An 8372-nucleotide genomic window follows, 5' to 3' on the forward strand; every position below is an offset into this window, starting at 1 on the left:
TTACTGAATATCTGGCCAAAAACGGATTCAAGAATGATGATATCTGCCCGTGTGTTTTCATAAAGAAAACTGCATCTGAATTCATTATAATTGCTGTGTACGTTGATGATTTAAATATCATTGGAACTCCTGAAGAGATTCCAACAATTATAAAAACTCTAAAAGAAGAGTTTGAGATGAAAGATCTTAGAAGAACTAAATTTTGTCTCAGCCTGCAGATCGAGCATATAAAAAATGGGATCTTTATTCATCAAACAACATACACAGAGAAGATCTTGAAAAGATTTTATATGGATAAGTCACATCCCTTGAGTACCCCAATGATCATAAGATCTTTGGATGTGGAAAATGATCAATTCCGTCCTAAAGAAGAAAATGAAGATATTCTTGGTCCTGAAGTACCATATCTTAGTGCCATTGGAGCGCTAATGTATCTTGCTAATAATACGCGACCTGATATATCATTTGTTGTGAATTTACTAGCAAGATATAGTTCCTCTCCAACCAGAAGACATTGGAGTGGAATCAAACAAATCTTTCGATATCTTCATGGAACGGTTGATAGGGGATTGTTTTATCCCTATGGATCCAAGTCACTACTAGTTGGCTATGCAGATGCTGGATATTTGTCTGATCCACATAAAGGGAGATCTCAAACATGATACCTATTCACATATGGAGGTACAACTCTATCATGGAGATCTACGAAATAGACAATAGCAGTAACTTCCTCTAATCATGCTGAAATACTAGTGATTCATGAAGCAAGTCGCAAGTGTTTTTGGCTCAGGAGTTTGATCCAATATATTCTGTCATCATGTGGACTGATTGATCATAAGGTAGCTCCAACTATCCTGTTTGAGGATAATACAACATGTATTGCCCAACTTAAGGGTGGATACATCAAAGGTGATAGAACAAATCATATTTCTCCCAAATTCTTCTTCACTCATGATCTTCAGAATCAAGGGACAATTGATGTCCAACAGATCCGCTCAAGTGACAATCTGGCAGATTTATTCATAAAGTCACTCCCAAAATCCTCATTTGAAAAATTAGTGCATGAGATTGGGATGTGCCGATTTCGAGATATTAAATGATGTCGTCAAGAGGGGGAGAATGTACTCTTTTTTTCTTGGTCAGGTTTTTTTCCATTGGGTTTTTTCTTGACAAGGTTTTTAATGAGGCAGTCCCCGTCACAAAGGATATTGTATTTTTTTTTCTTCACTAAAGATTTTTTTTCCACTGGATTTTTCTTTAATAAGGTTTTAACGAGACAATAATCCTAAATGGTCATCCAATAGGGAGTGATGTGATAAGTGTGAAGTGGATATGAGATGGATGACCATTTCTCTATGTTATTGAGAATATCAAAAAAAATTGTATAATTAATTGAGTTTGAAAAGGTGATCCTTTATATATATATATATAAATAAGGGTTTACTTTAAAAAAAAATACACATAGAATTAATAAAATCTCCTCTCTCTTCATATTGTTAAAACTCTCTTCTCTCTTTTTCTTTTTTATATACGCTACTATATATATAAAATATTTTATATTAAGATATTAATTGTGATAAATATTAATACTAGTATTTCTTATTTTTACTTATTTTATATTGATTATATCTTTCCTATTTTTCCATTTCTCCTTGCCAAATCCAAAATCACAGGCTAGTCATCAGCATCAAAAGTTCAAAACACATATTCACCATGTGTCCAGCTCCCCTGTCAAAAAACACAAACCATTTCTCACTCTCATCTTCTTTTCTTTCTCAATCTCCTCCGTACCTTCCTCTCCTCGTTGCACCACATCGACGCCGCGGCTCTGGAATGTGATGCCGTCGCTGCAGCTTTGCTGCGTCCCATCGCCGCCTCGCCGTGCTCCTCTGCTTCTCTTTCCTCCACTTCTTTCTTGTGCTCCCCGTCGTACTCCTCTGTTGCCGTGCCACCTCAGCTCCATCCATCGCTGCTCGATTCACTCTCCATCATCACAATAGGTAGGCTTTATTTTTTTTTTTTTATTTAGGCAATTAAGGTTCCTAATCCCGAATTCTTAATCATTAGCTTGTGTTAAATTTAATTAGGGTTTGATATCACAATTTCTGATTTAATTAGGATTTTTCTGCCACATAAGTTTAATTTCTGTTACTCCTTTTCAATTTCTGCCACATAAGTTTCCGATTTTACACGGATTCGGTTTCTGAAAAGCCTTCATGTTTCATATCATATCATATACTATTACTCATAGGTTGCAGCCTGCGCTACTTGTTTGATTTTTTGGGAATTTATTCTATTTCTAGTTAAATTATTGATTATCTTTCTAAATAAATCCTCCTAGAGAAGGTTATGAAACTATCAAGTTAAATCTCATGACTCTTATGATTGACAAGTTTAGGCCTTAGATTGATTGAGTTTACTAGTTAAGTTTGCTGATTCAAGTGTAGCTAAATTCCCCGAATTTTAGGTGAATTTTCAAGTTCGATAATGTTGCTTCTAACTACTAAATCAAGGAATAAGTGATTCTTTTATAAGATTCCAAGATTTTGAAATTATCTAACTTTTACTTCAAATAGCATTTAGGAGGATTTTATGATTTTTTTTGAGATGCTATATTATTGTTCTTTATTTTGTTATCGTTTCAACATATTTAGGTAGCATTATACTAGTATTACAATGATATCTTGTGGCAGAAATTGGAGACCTGTGCTCTAATCATGGAGTGAAAACGTTCACTGAGGAATTGAACAACTTCTCTGGTGTGAAAGGATACTGCGTTTATGCTTGCATTACTCTTGTTTTTTTATATTAATTTCTTCACTATATGTAGAGTACAGTAATTTTATAGTGCATCATTTCTAGTATTGCCCCAGTTATGCTTAGAACTCAGCATGCTGAAGCTGTAATTTAACTTTCTTCACTGATAAAGTTTCCCAATTTTTCCAGTGAGGTAGGCAATGGATCATGGGATTCATGGTTTCTGCCTTTGTCAGAGCAGGTATAGTTAAGAAAAAAGAGGATTTGCTATGTTGAGTGGAAGGAATTGCTAGTATTTATTATTTAACATTTGTGTTCTTTTACTTGATTGCAGACTAATATTGTTTGTGAAAAGATGATTAGGATTCCTGCAGTATTATGGTAACATTTCTTGCTATACATTGGCTTAATTACAGGACGCATGCTTATTTTAGTTGACTATGTTTTTCTAGTTCATATCAGGGGTTTTTCTTATTACTTGATTATCTTTCAATTTTCAAATCATAAGATGCTGCCACGGTTCATCTTCTCACTTGTTTAGAGGGGAATCTGTAATTGTTTAAAAGGAAACTTTAATTATATGCTTGTCAACAATTGTCTGTCAAAAGAAGATAGACAATATTGCAAAAGAGTGATGTGTATTCAATACAGTGTTTTGAAATGGCGGCGCCATAACGGCATGGCGTGGCGGGTTTTGACCCTGCCGCCATTCACTGGACGCCGCGATGGGGTAATAACGGGGGCGCCATGGCGGCCGCAATTGCGGTGGCGCCATGGCGGGACGCAATACATATGGCGGAAATGGCGGGCTGTTTTGGGTTTTCGAGAAAAAATTGAGGGTAGTTTGGGTAATTTACTAAACCCAAGTCAGATCCCACTAACAACTAACCCTAATTTTCAGCCCCTCACTCATAACTCCCTCCTCTGCCTCTTGTTCAAAAAAAATTCCCTCTCTTCGTCTATGTGCTCTCATCTCTGCGACTCAAATTTCTTCATCAGCCCTCATCCATCGCCGCCGTCCGTCGCGCCGTCCGTGGAGCCGTCCGTCGCGCCGCCAAACGCGCCACCCAACGCGCCGCCCATCTCTGTTCTCTCAACGCTGCTGCTCATCACCTTTTGACACTGCTGGTTCGTGCCCCTTCTTCTCTTCTAGTCTGCTCCTATCTTTTTCTTTCCTCTCTTCCCTGCTGCCCATTCTTTCTCTGCCCATTCTTTCTCAATAATCAGTGACAGTGTTAAACTTCTCCTCCTCCATTTTTTTGCATTCAGTATACAATGTCCACTTCTAATGCTCCTACCCCTGCCTCTGCTGGTCCCACTGTTGGTGCTGCCCCTGTTGGTCCCGCTCCCGCTGCAGCTGTCCGCTCTAATAGAGTTGACCCAGGCTGGAAATATATTAGTACAGTAGAGGAAGGAAATACCAATGAGTATGTAATTTTTGTGGAAAAATTACGAAAGGAGGCATCACACGGGCAAAAGAGCACTTAATGATCAAGCCTGGAAACGTTGCTGGATGTAAAATGGTTCCAAAAGATGTTATTGCTGAATTATGGGAGTATTACCATAAAAAAAAAATCGAGGAAGACAAAGTGCCACCCCGGGAAGCACCGAAGAACAGAGTGTCAATGCTAGGGAACTTGACTTCTATATATGTATTATTGCTCTTTTAGATTGTCATATTACAATGTTCAAAATTTCTCCTTTTCATCTTTTCTATTCTTCCCTAATATCTTAATGTTCGAAATAGCATTTTATAACATTGTCTATTATGCTTTAATTCATATATAATTTCTTACAGTGGTTTTATTTATCTGTTTTAATGAAATCATGATGTGAGCATTGCCCATAAAAGTAGTTGTTGTTCCATTTTTACTGAATGATCAATGGATAGCTGATAGATATTTCGTATTAACTTTCTCCTCAATGAGTTTTAAATTTGTTTTATCTGACAATGAAATATTTGTTCCAGCAAAACACACTAGAAGCAGCAATAAATGACATAAACAATTCTTTTGGAAAGGGAAGTTTTACAAGTTGGGCAATGCTGGGGGAGCTTTAGTGTATGTATCTTCATATTTGTAGTCATTTTTAATCACATGTTTTCCTAATCTATTGTATTATATTTAAGGGAAAAAAAATGTCAATTGTGCCCTGAATATTTTTTGTCATATAAATTAGACTTATGGTTGATAGAATTTTTTCCTCCATCATCCTGAATATTGCAGTGAAACATGTCCTAGCGGCTGTTTGACCTTGGACTGTGCTTTAGGTGGCGGTCTTCCAAAAGGTAGAATTGCTGAGGTATTGACTGCCTAGTATATGTTTGTGTTCACTGTTCGTTTAGTTCTTCGCACCATCTTATTTACAACTTTTAGGTTTCTGGAGTGAGGAGCAAGTAAAATAATTCGGTGTGAATTATGAAGAATGAGATATATTTGTAAGCTGCAAGGATTGGGTCATTGGGGTTTTATTCAATTGGTATTTGTTACTAGTTTTGGTGTTTTATGGCATCTTCAACAAGTTGGGATTGCTTGGTTACCTTGTTTTTTTAATTTTTTTTAACCTGTACTTTAGTTTACCTTTTCCCCATTTTCGTCTTTGTTTCTCTCTGTACCCTGACCTGTGTTTATCAATCGTCATATGCAGTGCTTAACATGTATAGGAGTATGTTACTGTAGTTTGGGAGGGCTTCTAATAAAACTATCAGAAAAAGCTGGTTTATGCATTATTGCTCCTTGATTCTTTTGTTCATTAATTTACACGTGATAGGGTTGTTGATTCTTTTTTATTACTTTATGCCTGAATTGTTCTGTCATGGTCAAACTGACATTATCTTCTGGCTATACTTCTAGATATTTGGACCAGAAAGTAGTGGGAAGAGTACCCTTGCACTTCATGCTATTGCAGATGTGCAGATAATTCATTTGTATAACAATAATGTACTTGATGTAAATATGTTTTGAGACCAACGTGCAATTCTATTTTTAATGTCTAGAAACTAGGAGGAAATGCAATGCTCGTTGATATATTATTAGCTATCACATGAATAGTTACTAGACCAATGTGCAATTCAAGATTAGTTATTACCTTTTCTTGTGCTGCTGCTACTTACTGGTGTGTGGATTCTATTGAGTTTTATTGTACATTCTGTCTCCATTTGTGTACTTTGCTATTTGTCTACGTGTGTATTTGAAGTGATGAGTTTATTTCAAGTCAACCAATCTTTTATGCTTGATTTCTTCTAATAAAACTTCTTGAAAATTTAGGAGTCACATTTGTATGTATATGCGAACCAGGTGCTAAACGCAGGCAAAAATAAGCTTAGATCCATGGATGAGGTCAGATCACTTGTTAGCCTCCGAGCACTAATTTTGAAGGGTCAGACTTCTTTTGCTAACTATCTACTTTGAAGACAAGAAGAGGGCAAGATTCCATGGTTAGAATGAGGATGATCATGCTGAAGTTGTTGATAATCTTGAATTTGAGAGAAAATCGAGTAAGAAAAAGAAGAAAACTGTTGATGATTTCAAGAAGGAAGTCAGAGTCGCTGACGAGGAAAATTAGATCATAACAAGAAATCAACTAAGAAAAAGCTCAAGAATGATAGACAAGCCCACAGACAAGAAATTAGCTCTGCAGGAGAATGTTATTTGGATCGAGAAGAAACATAAGAAAAAACAAGAATGAGAAAAAAGTGAACTTGATACGATTGTTTATATCTAATGTATCAATACACTATTTGTGTTTATGTTTTGAGTTGACTTGTTTGTTTTTAATATTTTTCTTTTAGTTTGATAATACGATGAACTTGTTTATTTTTTAAAATACTATGAATGTTCTAATACAAGTTAGATAAAAATTAGATGAAAATTTATCCTGACTAAATTTATATTTATTTTGTATGAAAACTAATTTATTTTGCAATAAAATCTAAAAAAGTTATGTTTTATCTTACTTGTCGAAAATTTGACAGAAAATTTGTAAAAAAAAATTGACTATTTAGCGAAATAGGGGGGACAGTTACCTAAAGAAACAAATCTGGCGGTAATTAAATCTGTCATTAGGTTGTAATTACAGAAATCACTATCACTAAACAAATCTTCAAAGAGCAATAAAAAGAAAGAGAAGCAAGGTAATGAAGGAACTAGGCATGGGATTCGGTGGTTCAGGAACCTTTGGACCATTTAGTGGTCCAAGTAGAAAACATGTTTTTAGAGTTTTTTTATCAGTTGCTATGTAGTCCTTGAACTAATTTTAATTACAAATTAATCCCATATATTTTATTTAATTATAAAAATAGTTTTTTATTTTATAAATTATTATTTTATCAATTATCTATTATATTTATTAACAATCAAATACAAAAATAACAACCAATTATATCCTCCATTCATCCTAATAATTCCAATTGATTAAAAAATTAACTTTGATCTCGTTACGTTCGTCCATAGCTTCCAAATCGTGTTTCCTTGAAATTCAATCGATTGGTTTTTCAAAACAATCGATTGAATGATAACTCAATCGATTGGTTTACACTATATCACAAAACAATCGATTGAAAGTTGTAAGGTAGAATGGTAAAAAGCTTAAACCAATCGATTGTTTATACTTTCCAATCGGATGAATGCCTCAAAACAATCGATTGTTGTTGTTACTCAATCGATTGAGTTCACGAAAACAACATGGATTTACCAAATACAATCGATTGGAAAGTGATGACATTGAAGTTTTAGCCAAATTCAATCGATTGGTAATGTAATCCAATCGATTGGAAGGTGATGAAGTTGAATGTTTTGCCAATTTCAATCGATTGGTAATGGTACCCAATCGATTGAAATGTGATCTGCGGTTATTTCAATCTTGTTATCTTTTTAGAAATTATCTTATTATTTATCTATCTTATCTTTAAAATTTTATCTTCAATTTTTTCTGTTTTATTTTTATGTAGATAAACTAATTTTATCTTTTCCTTAATATTAACATTATAAATTGGTGAATAATCCATCACTAATTATTCAATCCCACCATTGAAATCGTGTATCATTTTCTTTGATTATAAAAAATTTAATTGTTTTTCTTTGGAACATCCATCTACTCAATATCCAATTTTTTTTAATTTTCATCCGTCTATTTAATATCCACTATTTCTTCATCGTTAATCACCGTTGCAGCAATCAGCAAAGGTCCAATCAAGTTTTTCATTGTAGTGTTCAAAAAATAAACCATCGTTTTGATTACAAAATCGAGGTCAGTGAATAGAATCTCTAATTTTGCAATTATTCTGTTCGATACTTTATTCGTGAAATTGATTGTGTAAGAAAAAAATTTTAAAAATATCTTTTATTAATGCATAGAAATTGAGAAATACTAAAAAGTAAATAGATGTTATTATTTTTTATTATTAATTAATTAGCTAGCAATCAGCGACGGACCTAGAGGGGGTGAGTAGTGGCCCGGACACCCCAAAATTTTAAGAAACTATACTTATCTATAACAATTTATATTAGGAATACAGAGAGTTAGGTGTCGATTATTTTTTTCCTATTTTACCCCATGACAGAATGATGTAACTACTCGTTAAGATATTCTTATTGGATGTAAATTATTGTTACAAA

The 8372-nt window shown here is 34.2% G+C and overlaps 1 long non-coding RNA gene across 6 annotated transcripts; it reads left to right on the forward strand.

The window, feature by feature from the left end:
* The first annotated feature begins 1457 nt into the window (after positions 1-1457).
* Positions 1458-6627, forward strand: LOC112805219 (uncharacterized). Of its 6 annotated transcripts, none has more exons than XR_003203743.3 (6): positions 1458-2000; positions 2947-2998; positions 3092-3138; positions 4727-4817; positions 4983-5044; positions 6054-6627. It is a non-coding gene; the product is annotated as an uncharacterized lncRNA (long non-coding RNA). The 6 variants fall into 6 exon arrangements; XR_003818678.2 differs by having other exon boundaries at positions 1617-2000; positions 4983-5058; positions 6024-6627; XR_003203740.2 differs by having other exon boundaries at positions 1617-2000; positions 4983-5058.
* The last annotated feature ends 1745 nt before the right edge of the window (positions 6628-8372 follow it).

This window comes from Arachis hypogaea, chromosome 1 (genome assembly GCF_003086295.3).
Source record: "Arachis hypogaea cultivar Tifrunner chromosome 1, arahy.Tifrunner.gnm2.J5K5, whole genome shotgun sequence".
NCBI classification, from domain to species: Eukaryota; Viridiplantae; Streptophyta; class Magnoliopsida; order Fabales; family Fabaceae; genus Arachis; species Arachis hypogaea.